The 13,932-nt window shown below is 37.5% G+C and overlaps 1 long non-coding RNA gene across 1 annotated transcript in view; it reads left to right on the top strand.

Moving 5' to 3' along the window:
• The window catches only part of LOC143300974 (uncharacterized), a 124,564-nt gene that overhangs the window by 67,037 nt on the left and 43,595 nt on the right, over nucleotides 1-13,932 (top strand). The window contains exon 2 of the long non-coding RNA XR_013057720.1: nucleotides 3,647-3,708. This is a non-coding gene — a long non-coding RNA (uncharacterized LOC143300974). The remainder of the gene's footprint in view (nucleotides 1-3,646; nucleotides 3,709-13,932) is intronic.

The following is a 13,932-nucleotide window of genomic DNA, read 5'->3' as shown; positions in this document are numbered from 1 at the left end:
AATAACGACAAAAAAACATGATGTAAAATCAGCCTCATATAATTGGATTTCTGAAAAAAACAACAAAAAAAAACCAAACAACAACAAAAACAAAAAATCCCCCAACCCCAACCAAAACAAAAGCAAAACAACAACAACAACAACAACCACCAAAAAACAAAAGTTCTTTATTCCCATTTCATATGGAGATTGACAAGAGAGGTACAGCCCCCTGATTGACACGATCTCTCAGCCAATCAGAAAGCCACAGTTGACATACGTCTCCAACACAGGAAGGGACAATGGCAACAATCTCGTCCTTTGTGGAAGTGGGCGGGGCGACGGTGTTGAAATTTTGTTTCCTTTTTTTATTTTTTTATTTTTATTTAAAAAAAAAAAGAGCCAACAATTGTGACAGCTGAAATTAAGGTCAGGGTTACAGGCCGATTTCCGCTCTGGGCGAAAATGGTGGGCGGGGGGTAAATAACTCCTGTTTCGGCCCAATAGTATGGAACAAACTGCATCTTCTAGGTCCGTCATGTGGATCCCCCCCTCACCCCTCCCCCCCCCGCACCCCTTCCCCACCCGGAGTTCAATCTAAAAAGTCTTCTCAAAACTCGTCTCTTCCGTTCAGACTACCATTTGATTGATAATGTGGTTTTTCACCCCCCACCCATCCCCCGCCATCCTCTCTCTCTCTCTCTCTTTCTCTCTCTCCCTCTGTGTGTGTGTGTGTGTGTGTGTGTGTGTGTGTGTGTGTGTGTGTGTGTACATGCACGCTTGCTTGTGTATTGAATGTCGTTTTTGAAGGCAAGGATGCCTCTCTCTCTCTCTCTTCTCTCTCTCTCTCTATATATATATATAAGTATGTATGTATGTATCGTCATATCATATTTGTATCGTTTTGAGTCTTATAAACCTTGAGGTGTCATGACAAAGTGTTACATTCCATTTAATTCCCCGTTGATTAAAAAAAAAAAAAAAAAAAAAAACAAAACAAAAAAAACAAACAAACAAAAAAAAAAACCCCAACCAAAAAGTACCCCCCGCCCCGAACAAAAAACAACAACAAACAAACCACCACCAACAAACAAACAGACAACAACAACAACAACAACTTGCTCTTTGACAAACAAAAGAAATACGCCATGTTGTTACATCGAACATTCGTTATAATGTTAATCGTACACACAACACCTGTTTTGTGAGACCATTTATTCCGTGACACGACGCTTAGAATGTAACAATATTTTAATCGCGACAGCGAAATCTCTACTGTAACTATTGTGTTTTTCCACTTGATGTAAGATTTCTGGTTGGTAGTACTGGGTTCTTTGCGTTCTACGTATCTTTCATTAAAAAAAGAAAAAGAAAAAAAAGAAGAGTTATTTTTCCGTGCACTCACCTTTTCCCCTCAGCAGTAACTTCAATTGTGGCAGGTCCACTTCCTTTGCGTTAGCTGTGCTTGACTATGTATGTTTTCTTCAGTTTAACGTCTATTCACTGTAAGTGTTTTTAGACGGAAAGGAGTAAAGTAGTGGATAAAGGAAAGGGAATGTATGTGAATATTAGTGTAAAAAAAAGTATTCATGTTATGTATCAGAGGAAAAGTAGCCTATATAAAAAAAAGTCTAAAGAGATTGTGGTGTGTATTGAATGAGGTGTCATGGGAAGGAGAATATGTATATGCATATCAACAAGTACTAACCTACAACAATGTAAATATAGATAACAACATTATATGTATACATATGTATGTGTACATAACTACATGCATGTATATGAATGTGTATTGTGTGCGCGTGCGTTTATGTAAGTTTGTGCCTGCCTATGTGTGCGTATGTGTTAGGGTAGCTGTTAGATACACATGTATTGTTAAAATGTATGTACACAGTGTGTGTTGTGTGTGTGTGTGTGTGTGTGTGTGTGTGTGTGTGTGTGTGTGTGTAGTCATATTTTGGTGTGTGTATGTAACATAGATGTAATGTTTTATGTTAACAAAGCGTTTTTGTAAAGCACCTAGAGCAGATTTCTGGATATTGTGCTATATAAGTATCTATTATTATTATTATTATCATTACTCACTTAGTTGTTTATTTTATTACGTTAACGTTTTATACAAAAGTTATGGTTCGCTTTCAAGTCCAGCGCGTTGGAATAATGGGTACACCAGACACACGCTTTTCTTAAAAAAAAAGAAGCCAAAAAAGATGTGAGGTTGCCAGCATTGTTGGATCAGTCCGTAAGCTCTGACAACTCTTTAAAACTGAGACTGATCCGACGCATTTCATTCATCAACATCTGAATTTAAAACGAAACAAAAAAATTATACACCATAATTCAATATTTTTAATGCTTTACGCAATGCATTTATTGGAATATTCACGTTGTTAAAAAAAAAAACAACCCAAAGAAAAAAACAAACAAACAAACAAACAAAAAAGAAAAGCAAACAAACAAACAAACGAGAATAAGACCAGTATAACCGTTCAAACATATACATCAAAATAATAAAACGATTCATGTGAACCCCCCCCCCCCCACACCAGATTTGTCTATGTGTGCTTTCTCACACTGATAGATTTTAACCATTTATTTTCTGTCATTCATTTCTTTGATTTAACACCATTTTCACTTGATATTAGTTTAAACGGATCGTAGAACACAGATACATAGAAGTATTGTTGAGTAACAAAAAAAACAACAAAAAAACAACAACAAAAAAAAAAATTGAAAAAAGGCATGTATGAGTGTGATTGTGTATCTCTTTTTTTTTTTCTTGCCCACGTGTTGTTTCAGGACTTTTTGGTTGTCACCAAACGATTATTCTTGCTGACGATCTATGACGGGCGCAATAGCCGAGTGGTTAAAGCGTTGGAATGTCAATTTGAGGGTCCTGGGTTCGAATCACGGTGACGGTGCCTGGTGGGTAAAGGGTGGAGATTTTTACGATCTCCCAGGTCAACTTATGTGCAGACCTGCTAGTGCCTGTACCCCCTGCGTGTGTATATGCAAGCAGAACATCAAATACACACGTTAAAGATCCTGTAATCCATGTCAGCGTTCGGTGGGTTATGGAAACAAGAACATACCCAGCATGCACACCCCCGAAAACGGAGTATGGTTGCCTACACGGCGGGGTAAAAACGGTCATACACGTAAAAGCCCATTCGTGTGCATACGAGTGAACGCAGAAGAAGAAGAAGCTGACGATCTAGCTTTGATCCATCTCCTGAAGAAGATTCTTAATCTGAAAAATCCAATATCTGGGAAATGATTGGGATGTTGCAATGAAGAATCTTCGATGTCACATTCTGTGACAAACCGAATTCCCCGCAAAAAGTCGAAGAATATAAAAAAGAAGAAGAAGAAGAAGATAATTCAACCTAAGGAATAAAAATTCAACAGCGTTGTCCGTCCGCTTAGTTTTGAGTTCTATGGCCACAAAAGAATTGCAAACACTGATTTATAGGATAACACAAAACAAAACAACCGATAAACAAGGACAAACCAGCCCTCCAAATAACAGCAACCACCACCCACCCTACGCCAAAACAAATATACATAACAGGCACACAGACCCCCCACACCCTCCCCTGACATGAAACAAACCAAAAACAAACAAACACGCAAACCAATGTTCATTGATATTTTCCTTTGTTTGCAGGACACAAACCAGGGCAAGACATATACATCATTGTATATTTGTTAAAATGGCAGACGTGTGAGGTGGGTTTTATTTTATTTTATTTGTTTTTTTTAATATCTTTCCTTCTCTGTCTTTCTGTCTCAGCAAACATGCTTATATTATGTGTGTGTGTGTGTGTGTGACTCAGATGGTTTATTGTACATCGGGCACAGGCCATTATACGGACACAGGGGAAGGTGGGGAAACGGGGTGTTTATAAACATTCTGCAAAAGAGGAACATCTTTATGGGGTTATTTGCCTGAATTACACTCACACACACACACACATACACACACACACACACACACAAGCACGCACACACACACTCATACACACACACACACACACACACACACACACACTCACACACACACACACACACACACACACTCACACACACACACACACAAACACACACACACTCATACACACACACACACACACACACGCACACATACAAACACACTCACACACACACACACACACAAGCACGCACACACACACACACACACACACACACACACACACACACACACACACACACACACACACACACACACACACAAATGAGGATGGTGGTGCGGAGGAAACGGTTGGGGAGCGGGAGGAGGGGATGGGGGGGGGGGGGGGGGGGGGGGGGGGCGAGGTGCAGACACACACACACACACATATACACACACCACGCACGCAAGCGTACACACAAAAACACATCCGTCGGAAAACAACAGATACTGTCGACAATAACAGAGCACCACGAGCAACATCGGAAATACATGGAGCTGGCAAATACATTATGAACGACTTCCAGTAAGTAATAAAACCCCGAAACAACCCAAACTGCCCGCCCCCCCCACTCCTCCACCCCCCACCCCCACCATCCCCACGAAAAAAAAAAAAATCACAACACACGGAAGAACCCAATCACACTCAAAATACCGCACGTGACAACCGCTCAAAAGCAAAAAAAAAAAAAACCTGCTTCACAGTGGTGAATGTTTCATCGCCGAGACATGGGTGGCACGTGATTTTTTTTTAGTGTGATTGGGTCTTCTGGGGTTAATGAGTGCAAGAGGACACATGACAGTGTAATGTGTAACAATTAGAGATGAGATCTAATCTGAGAGGAAAAGGAATTCTGTTTGATCTATCGTCACGTCACGTGAGTGTAGACATCTTGTTAAAGCAATAATTTTTATTTTATTTTTAACAATAGAATGTTATCGTTCAAAAAAAAAAAAAGTAAATAAAAATTTTAGGAGAGGGGTGAGGAGTGAATTTTTTTGTTGTTTAATTTCCCTGTCACAAATACTGGTGATTGTAGACATTTAGTTAACTCTCTCCATACGAACGGCGAAAGAGACGACGTTAACAGCGTTTCACCCCAATTACCATCATCAAAATATTGCAAGAGGAAGGCTCTTATACCGAAGAGGTGAATGTTGACAAAGAATACCACAATTCTGACGACTGAAGCTAAATGTTGGGTCATTCAGACACCCACTGGACATCCGAGGGGTCTGTGTAGAGGAGAAGAGAGGACTGGCCGTACTGAGTGAGTTAACGAAGGTGTACCAAGTTTCACATTTGAATGTTATCGTTTGATAGAGGAGATGTGTGTGTGTGTGTGTGTGTGCGTGTGGGGGGGGGGGCGGAGGGGGGCGGGGGGGATGAGGGTGGGGAGGGAGGGGTGTGTGGATGGCGGGGGGGGGGGGGGGGAGGGGGAGGGCGGTAAAATTGTAAGTTTGTGGAGAAAACGGGATAGAAGGAGGATGGAATTAAATATGAATATTCAAAACAAATACAATTAAAGAAAATCACTTAATGGACTTCGTTAAAAAAAAAGAAAGAGGAGAAGTTGTTAATCTAACAATAGAAACAACTGATAATGAATATAAAAAGTAAAAAAAACAACCCCCCCCCACCCCTCGAAATAAAAAAAGATCCGACGAAAACAAAAAACAAAAATAACAAAACCACAAAAGAAAATAAACCAACGACAACGTTCCCAATGACCACTTGTGAAGACATACTTTCGTGCAGGTAAGGTTTCATCAAATCACAGTATAAAGAAAAAAACAAAACAAAACAACTGTTATTTCACTGAAACAAATGCATGTTGGAGTGAGTTGTAGACAGTTGTATGGAGCAAAAAATAGGATAGCTGGACAGTGGCACCATAGATGAACACAGGAAATAAATAGAACACACACGAATTATGAAGAATGTCACTTAATGGACCTCGAAGACGTGGAAGTCTTAATTTTAACAAGAATCCGATTTCGTTTTCACTCTCAAGGAGACGTCAAAGCGAAGGGACTGATCCATATACGCTACACGAAATCTGTTAAAAAAAAAGGAGACGTATGAGGCCTTGGGAGCCTACCCTAGGTCTGTGCAAAACATTATTATACAACAAAACACTAATGTAAAATGAAAGAAATATGATAATCAAACAAAATAAAGACAAGAGAGGCAAGACCTTCAAGACTCACTTGTGACTGAGAGTAAAACACACAAGCTTTTTATGTATTGAGTATAATTTCAAAATGTAATGTTTTAGATGAGAAAGATCAGTTTAAAGCGAATTAAGTCCCCTAGCATTAATTACAGAGTAATTTCCCTTTTTTCACTATCTGCACCAAAAACGTTTGCAAAATAAATAAAACTTCCATGCTTAGCAAAAGAAGTTCCTGTTTGAACAAAAAATGATAATAATGACTCCTCTTGTTGTTGTGTCAGAATAAGAGGTCAAAGTGCCAAGTTTAGAGAATACAAAAAATATAAATATAACAGTAAATGCAGTTTGCATATAATTAGGCTTCATTTTTTTTTTTTGGTGCCCATCCCAGATGTGCAATATTGTTTTAAAAAACAAAACACTAATGTAAAATGAAATATGATAATCAAACAAAATAAAGAAAATCAGAAAATACAATAAAACCCCCCCTCAAAAAAACACGCACAAAAAAAAAAACACACACGATAAAATGAAAGATACAAGAACAAGTGAACCAACTGATTGATAATGAACTAGAAAGTCAAAAACATCAACATTTCCGATGGCTGTAGATAACATGGTTTGAGGTAAACAGGTGTCTCCGGTATCTTTACAGATGTAAAAAAATTATTATCAAAAAAGAAAAAAAAGAAAAAGAAAAAAAAGGCTTTCATTTATACATGATTATTAATTACAAAACAGGTACACAGTTACATAGATTCAGATTCAGATGGTTTATTCATTTTAGGCCTAGGCCCCTCATGAAGGGGAAAGTGAACAGACAATAATCATAACATTTAAGACATAAAGATCAAAACAATGCAGCGATGGATATATCAGGTTAATCAGGAACATTAAGAAGTGAGAATTTCCCTGTATCTAAATGCTTTGTACAGTTACAGAGAGAGAGAGAGAGAGAGAGAGAGAGAGAGAGAGCGGGAGCGAGGGACAGGGAGAGAGAGAGGGGAGAGAGAGAGAGAGCGGGGGAGAGAGTGACAGACAGAAAGAGGGAGGGAGAGAGAGAGAGAGGGAGAGAGAGAACGAGAGAGAGGGAGAGAGAGGGGGAGAGAAAGAAAGAAAGAAAGAAAGACAGAGACAGAGAGGGACAGAGACAGACAGAGAGAGACTAGGTGAGAGTACACAACATTTGTTTTTTCCGTGTGTGTGTTACTGAAGATAATTGACGTTGTTGTTGTTGTTGTTAGAGGAGGTGCAGGGTAATGTGTATGTGTGTGTGTGTGTGTGTGTGTGTGTTGGAGCTCACGTACGTTTATATGTATTTGACTGTGCTTTCATATCTGTGAAACTGCATGTTTGGTGCATATATGTTATGCATGTGTGGGTGTATGTGTGAATCTGTGTTTTCATGTTTTACATTTATTTGCTTATTTATCACCATTGTTGTCTTATTTATTTATTTATTATTATTATTATTTTCTTTATTATTATTATTACTACTACCTTTTTATATTATATTTATTTATTTATTTATTTATGTAAGCTTATCTATTATTTATTCACCTTTTCTTTTTCTCAAGGCCTGACTAAGCGCGTTGGGTTACGCGGCTGGTCAGGCATCTGCTTGGCAGATGTGGTGTAGCGTATATGGATTTGTCCGAACGCAGTGACGCCTCCTTGAGCTACTGAAACTGAAACTGAAACTGTTGTTGTTAATGTTTTTTTCGGCAATTGTTCATAAAACATCTAACATTGATGAAAACGGAGTTTATGTTTGCACACGTCTAAGCGAAACACATAAACCTACCTGGTTCCTTTCATTCTTTCCACCTCTTTCCACCTCTGCGTGATATCAAACTGATCTGAAAATGGTAGAGTGTTGCTTTCAGAAGATATTAAGACTTTCAAGACATAATTTTCTAACTGTATCGCTTATTAGAAATATTTGGAATTTTCTAACTGTATCGCTTATTACAAATATTTGGAATTTTCTAACTGTATCGCTTATTAAAAATATTTGGAATTTTCTAACTGTATCGCTTATTACAAATATTTGGAATTTTCTAACTGTATCGCTTATCACAAATATCTGGAATTTTCTAACTGTATCGCTTAGTACAAATATCTGGAATTTTCTAACTGTATCGCTTATCACAAATATCTGGAATTTTCTAACTGTATCGCTTAGCACAAATATCTGGAATTTTCTAACTGTATCGCTTAGTATAAATATCTGGAATTTTCTAACTGTATCGCTTAGTACAAATATCTGGAATTTTCTAACTGTATCGCTTATCACAAGTATCTGGGATTTTCTACCTGTATCGCTTATCAAAAATATCTGGAATTTTCTAACTGTATCGCTTATTACAAATATCTGGAATTTTCTAACTGTATCGCTTATCACAAATATCTGGAATTTTCTAACTGTATCGCTTAGTACAAATATCAGGAATTTTCTAACTGTATCGCTTATCACAAATATCTGGAATTTTCTAACTGTATCGCTTAGTACAAATATCTTTAATTTTCTAACTGTATCGCTTATCACAAATATCTGGAATTTTCTAACTGTGTCGCTTAGTACAAATATCTGGAATTTTCTAACTGTATCGCTTATCACAAATATCTGGAATTTTCTAACTGTATCGCTTAGTACAAATATCTGGAATTTTCTAACTGTATCGCTTATTACAAATATTTGGAATTTTCTAACTGTATCGCTTATTACAAATATTCTGAATTTTCTAACTGTATCGCTTATCACAAATATCTGGAATTTTCTAACTGTATCGCTTAGTACAAATATCTGGAATTTTCTAACTGTATCGCTTATCACAAGTATCTGGGATTTTCTACCTGTATCGCTTAGTACAAATATCTGGAATTTTCTAACTGTATCGCTTAGTACAAATATCTGGAATTTTCTAACTGTATCGCTTAGCACAAATATCTGGAATTTTCTAACTGTATCGCTTATCACAAATATCTGGAATTTTCTAACTGTATCGCTTAGTACAAATATCTGGAATTTTCTAACTGTATCGCTTATCACAAATATCTGGAATTTTCTAACTGTATCGCTTATCACAAATATCTGGAATTTTCTAACTGTATCGCTTATTACAAATATCTGGAATTTTCTAACTGTATCCTTATTACAAATATTTGGAATTTTCTAACTGTATCGCTTATTACAAATATCTGGAATTTTCTAACTGTATCGCTTATTACAAATATCTGGAATTTTCTAACTGTATCGCTTATTACAAATATCTGGCTCCTTACATGCATGTCTTTGGACAATCAAGCGTGTGGGTTGGAGATGTAATATGATCAACTTTTTTGTTGTTGTTATTTGAAGAAATGTGAATGAAAAACAGTGGAATTAAAAAGAATCATTGGTCCATACACTGACCCACTGTGTCATATTTTGTCAGCGGAGGGAAGTTTCAGTTTCAGTTTCAGTAGCTCAAGGAGGCGTCACTGCGTTCGGACAAATCTATATACGCTACACCACATCTGCCAAGCAGATGCCTGACCAGCAGCGTAACCCAACGCGCTTAGTCAGGCCTTGATAAAAAGAAAAAAAAGGTGAATAGATAATAGATAAGCTTACATAAATAAATAATAATTATAATATAAAAAGGTAGTAGTAATAATAATAATAATAAAATATAACAATAAATAAATAAGACAATAATGATGATAAATAAGCAAATAAATGTAAAACATGAAGACACACATTCACACATACACCCACACATGCGTAACAGATATACACCAAACATGCAGTTTCACAGATATGAAAGCACAGTCAAATTTCTGGCACTTCAAATTTCAGATGCATTCAGGAGGGAAGAACCATGCTCTCAATATTATACATATAACAGTCTTATCAGTTTATTCACGTATCTTTATTATTCAGTACTAAAGTTAATCAGCAACAGTCTCTTGTCTGTGAGGGAAGGAACTGCACGGTTTTTTGTGTGCTCCCTTCTGATTGGTCGGATGGGAGAGTCGGAAGGTGGGATGTGCAGTTAACGGTTCCGCTTCACTTTTTGTATGGGAGAGAGAGAGAGAGAGATGTGAGCATGAAATTTGTAGAGAGAATGCTGTAGGATGAAAGTAGGATGAATGTATCTGAAATTTGAAGTGCCAGACTTTTGTATTTGTATTTGTATTTCTTTTTATCACATCAGATTTCTCTGTGTGAAATTCGGGCTGCTCTCCCCAGGGAGAGCGCGTCGCTACACTACAGCGCCACCCATTTTTTTTTTGTTTGTTTGTATTTTTTCCTGCGTGTAGTTTTATTTGTTTTTCCTATCGAAGTGGATTTTTCTACAGAATTTTGCCAGGAACAACCCTTTTGTTGCCGTGTGTTCTTTTACGTGCGCTAAATGCATGCTGCACACGGGACCTCGCTTTATCGTCTCATCCGAATGACTAGCGTCCAGACCACCACTCAAGGTCTAGTGGAGGGGGAGAAAATATCGGCGGCTGAGCTGTGATTCGAACCTGCGCACTCAGATTCTCTCGCTTCCAAGGCGGACGCGTTACCTCTAGCACCAGCGACCCTCCTTGTGTTATTTTGTTTAGCTGGCTCCCTCCTCCTCAGGATTCAAAATGTAAGTTTTGGTTCTTCGTCTGAGTTCGTCTTTTAGTGTTATGTCTAGAATGATTTGAATTTTTTGAAGTAGGTTAGGATTTGAATCGAATGAGAGAGCGTTAGGCCGACGGTAAGAATGTGTTTATGATGATATTTGTTGTGGGAAGGGGGTTCGTTATTTCTAAGTACCCAGAAGAATAAATGTGCAAGAAATGAAGATAAACATGATTTCGTTATTGTCCTTGGTCGGAATTGGTAGCGGAAGGTGGGAGCCTGGGTATTTGTTACATTTTTATATGTAACAACAATCTTATTTGTGGCACTCTCCCACGTGCATTTGTTTCAGTAAAATGACAGTTAAGCATATATATATATAATTATCTATTTATCCATCTATTTATTTACTTATTTATTACTTATTTATCATTGATTATCTATTTATTGTTATTTATCATTACTATTTTTCAGACTTGTATTTAAGTTCTTTTCATTCTGTACCCACGAGCATACACATGTTGACGGTTAGTATGTTTGATGAGTGTATACCTTGAAAAAAACCAACAACACAAAAACAAACAAGAAACGGAATACAAACCTTAGCATTTACTGCACTGCAAAACACCCAAACACGTGCATTTTTACACATGGCCATAATAAAGTTAGACATAATCATCATCTTCATCATCTAAAGGCCATAATAAAGTTAGACATAATCATCATCTTCATCATCTAAAAGATCACAGTTCATTTGTCCATTGTACTTTTTTTTTTACCCGGACTTTCTTGGGTCGGCCGCCGTTTTATTTTGTATATAAATTACACAATCAACTAAACAACATGGAAATAATCAAACCAATACTTGGCACTCCATAATAACTATGTCATAGTAATCAGTAGCACATACGTTTAACATATACATTTTGGTCATGGCCTATTTCTGGAGGTATATCATAAGAAAAACAACAACATCAACAAAACAAACAAACAAAACAACAACAATGACAAACAAACGACAAACAAAAATAAAACAGTAGCAGCAGCAGCAACAGCAGCAGCAGCAACAGCAACAACGGCATATTACACCAACGAATGTTTAACAAACAGAAAACATTAGGCATACGAGGACTGGTATAGGACGAAAACAGTTCTTTTACTGACGACATAAAACACGTCTTGGGAACTAAATTACATCGTCGGAAAACTGCCGTTTTGGATAAGTAACACAGCGTTGTAATTGTTGCCGGATATATTCATGGTACAACAACAACAACAACAACGACAACGACAACAATAACAGCAATAGTGGAATTTATCTGCATTGCGTTTTACCATAATAACCAGAGGACTCAAAGCGCAACACTATAAGACATGTTAAAATGAGCATTTTAGAATAAGACATGCTAACATGAGCATTTTACAATAAGACATGCTAATATGTCTACTGTATATGTGTTTGTGTATGATTTTTCGATTTATGTTCGTACCTTGTTATGTACTACCCCCCCCCCCCCCCCCTTGTGATCTCGGTACACTTGGTAACAAATACATATCCTATTCTATTCTAATATGAGCATATCACAAAAAGACATGCTAACATGAGCTTATTACATTACGAAAATTTAACACATCACTGCCAGACATTACAAACTGAGAACATTAGGGTCCACAGTAAGACATGTTCAAATCGCAGTGTTTCTTTTTTTCTTCATCAATTCATTCAACAGTTCAGCTTCCATGTTTCGCGTGCGGTTATAACAAGGAAATTAAACGAACGTCCCTCGCCCCAATCCCCCCTCCACCCCCAACCCTTCTTCCAACACGAACATACAAACCCCCACACCCCACACGCAAATACTCACGCACACGCATACGCGCGCACGCGATTCTCAATTATAAACCAGTCAATGCATTGCTAAATCTTTTTTTTTTTTTTTTTTGTATGTTGCTAGTCATCAGCAAATGCACCGAAATAAACAAGAAGAAGAAGAAGGAGAAGAAGTTCCATCGGAAACAACACATCAGGATTTATGCTCATACGCTCCAGGGGATATCTTCCATAAAACGAGCAGTTTGATTTAACTGCAGTCCATCTCTGTCAAAATAAAGAGAAAATGTTGCAACAAGGGTTTAACACGCAATGCACATAAACTAATTCCAGGGGTATAGGTAAAACAGGCCTAGAATTCAGACAACGCGGTGTATACAAGATATAGAAACAATTCTCTTCACCGGATTATAAATCTGCAATCTTAAAAGAACATCAACCAAAAAACAAAACAAACAACAACAAAAAACAAAAAAACAACACACACACACCAAAAAGCAAAAACAAAAAAAACAAACTAAAACAAAAAACTAAAACAAAAAACAAACAAAAAAACCTCAAAAAACACCATATACAGAAAATATCTGTATCTCCCAAGCAATGAAGCCACACATTGAAAGCAACGTCACAAATTTTAAGACAGAAACAAAGGTTTTCCTATCGCCAGTAAGACTAAGTGTGACAGGTCATTAAAAAGGTAAACGGTATTTTTTTTAATCCGAACATGCCTCATCTTAAACATATAAAAGAAAGATTTCGACCACGCATCAATGACAATTATGCTTTAAATTTAGATAAAAAAAAAAGAAGAAGAAGGAAAGTTGAAAAGAAATTAACGGTTATCCCTTCTGAATTGGAAAAGAATCACACAGCATCTTCTGTCAGTCCACTTTTACAGTTATATTCATCGCGCTGCCGACCTCGAAGACCATGTCAAAACAGCAGCAACACAATAATTGACATTTTCATCAAAAGCAACACCATAAATCACAACATCATCAAGAACAACAGCAACATAAAAATAACAACATTATGACAGTGGAATGATGGCCTAGAGGTAACGCGTCCGCCTAGGAAGCGAGAGAGAATCTGAGCGCGCTGGTTCGAATCACGGCTCAGCCGCCGATATTTTCTCCCCCTCCACCAGACCTTGAGTGGTGGTCTGGACGCTAGTCATTCGGATGAGACGATAAACCGAGGTCCCGTGTGCAGCATGCACTTAGCGGACGTAAAAGAACCCACGGCAACAAAAGGGTTGTTCCTGGCAAAATTCTGTAGAAAAATCCACGTCAATAGGAAAAACAAAAAAAAACTGAACGCAGGAAAAAAAAAAAGAAAAAAAAAAGGGTGGCGCTGTAGTGTAGCGACGCGCTCT

This window comes from Babylonia areolata, chromosome 27 (genome assembly GCF_041734735.1).
Source record: "Babylonia areolata isolate BAREFJ2019XMU chromosome 27, ASM4173473v1, whole genome shotgun sequence".
NCBI classification, from domain to species: Eukaryota; Metazoa; Mollusca; class Gastropoda; order Neogastropoda; family Buccinidae; genus Babylonia; species Babylonia areolata.
This window is presented reverse-complemented; position numbering and strand designations above follow the sequence as displayed.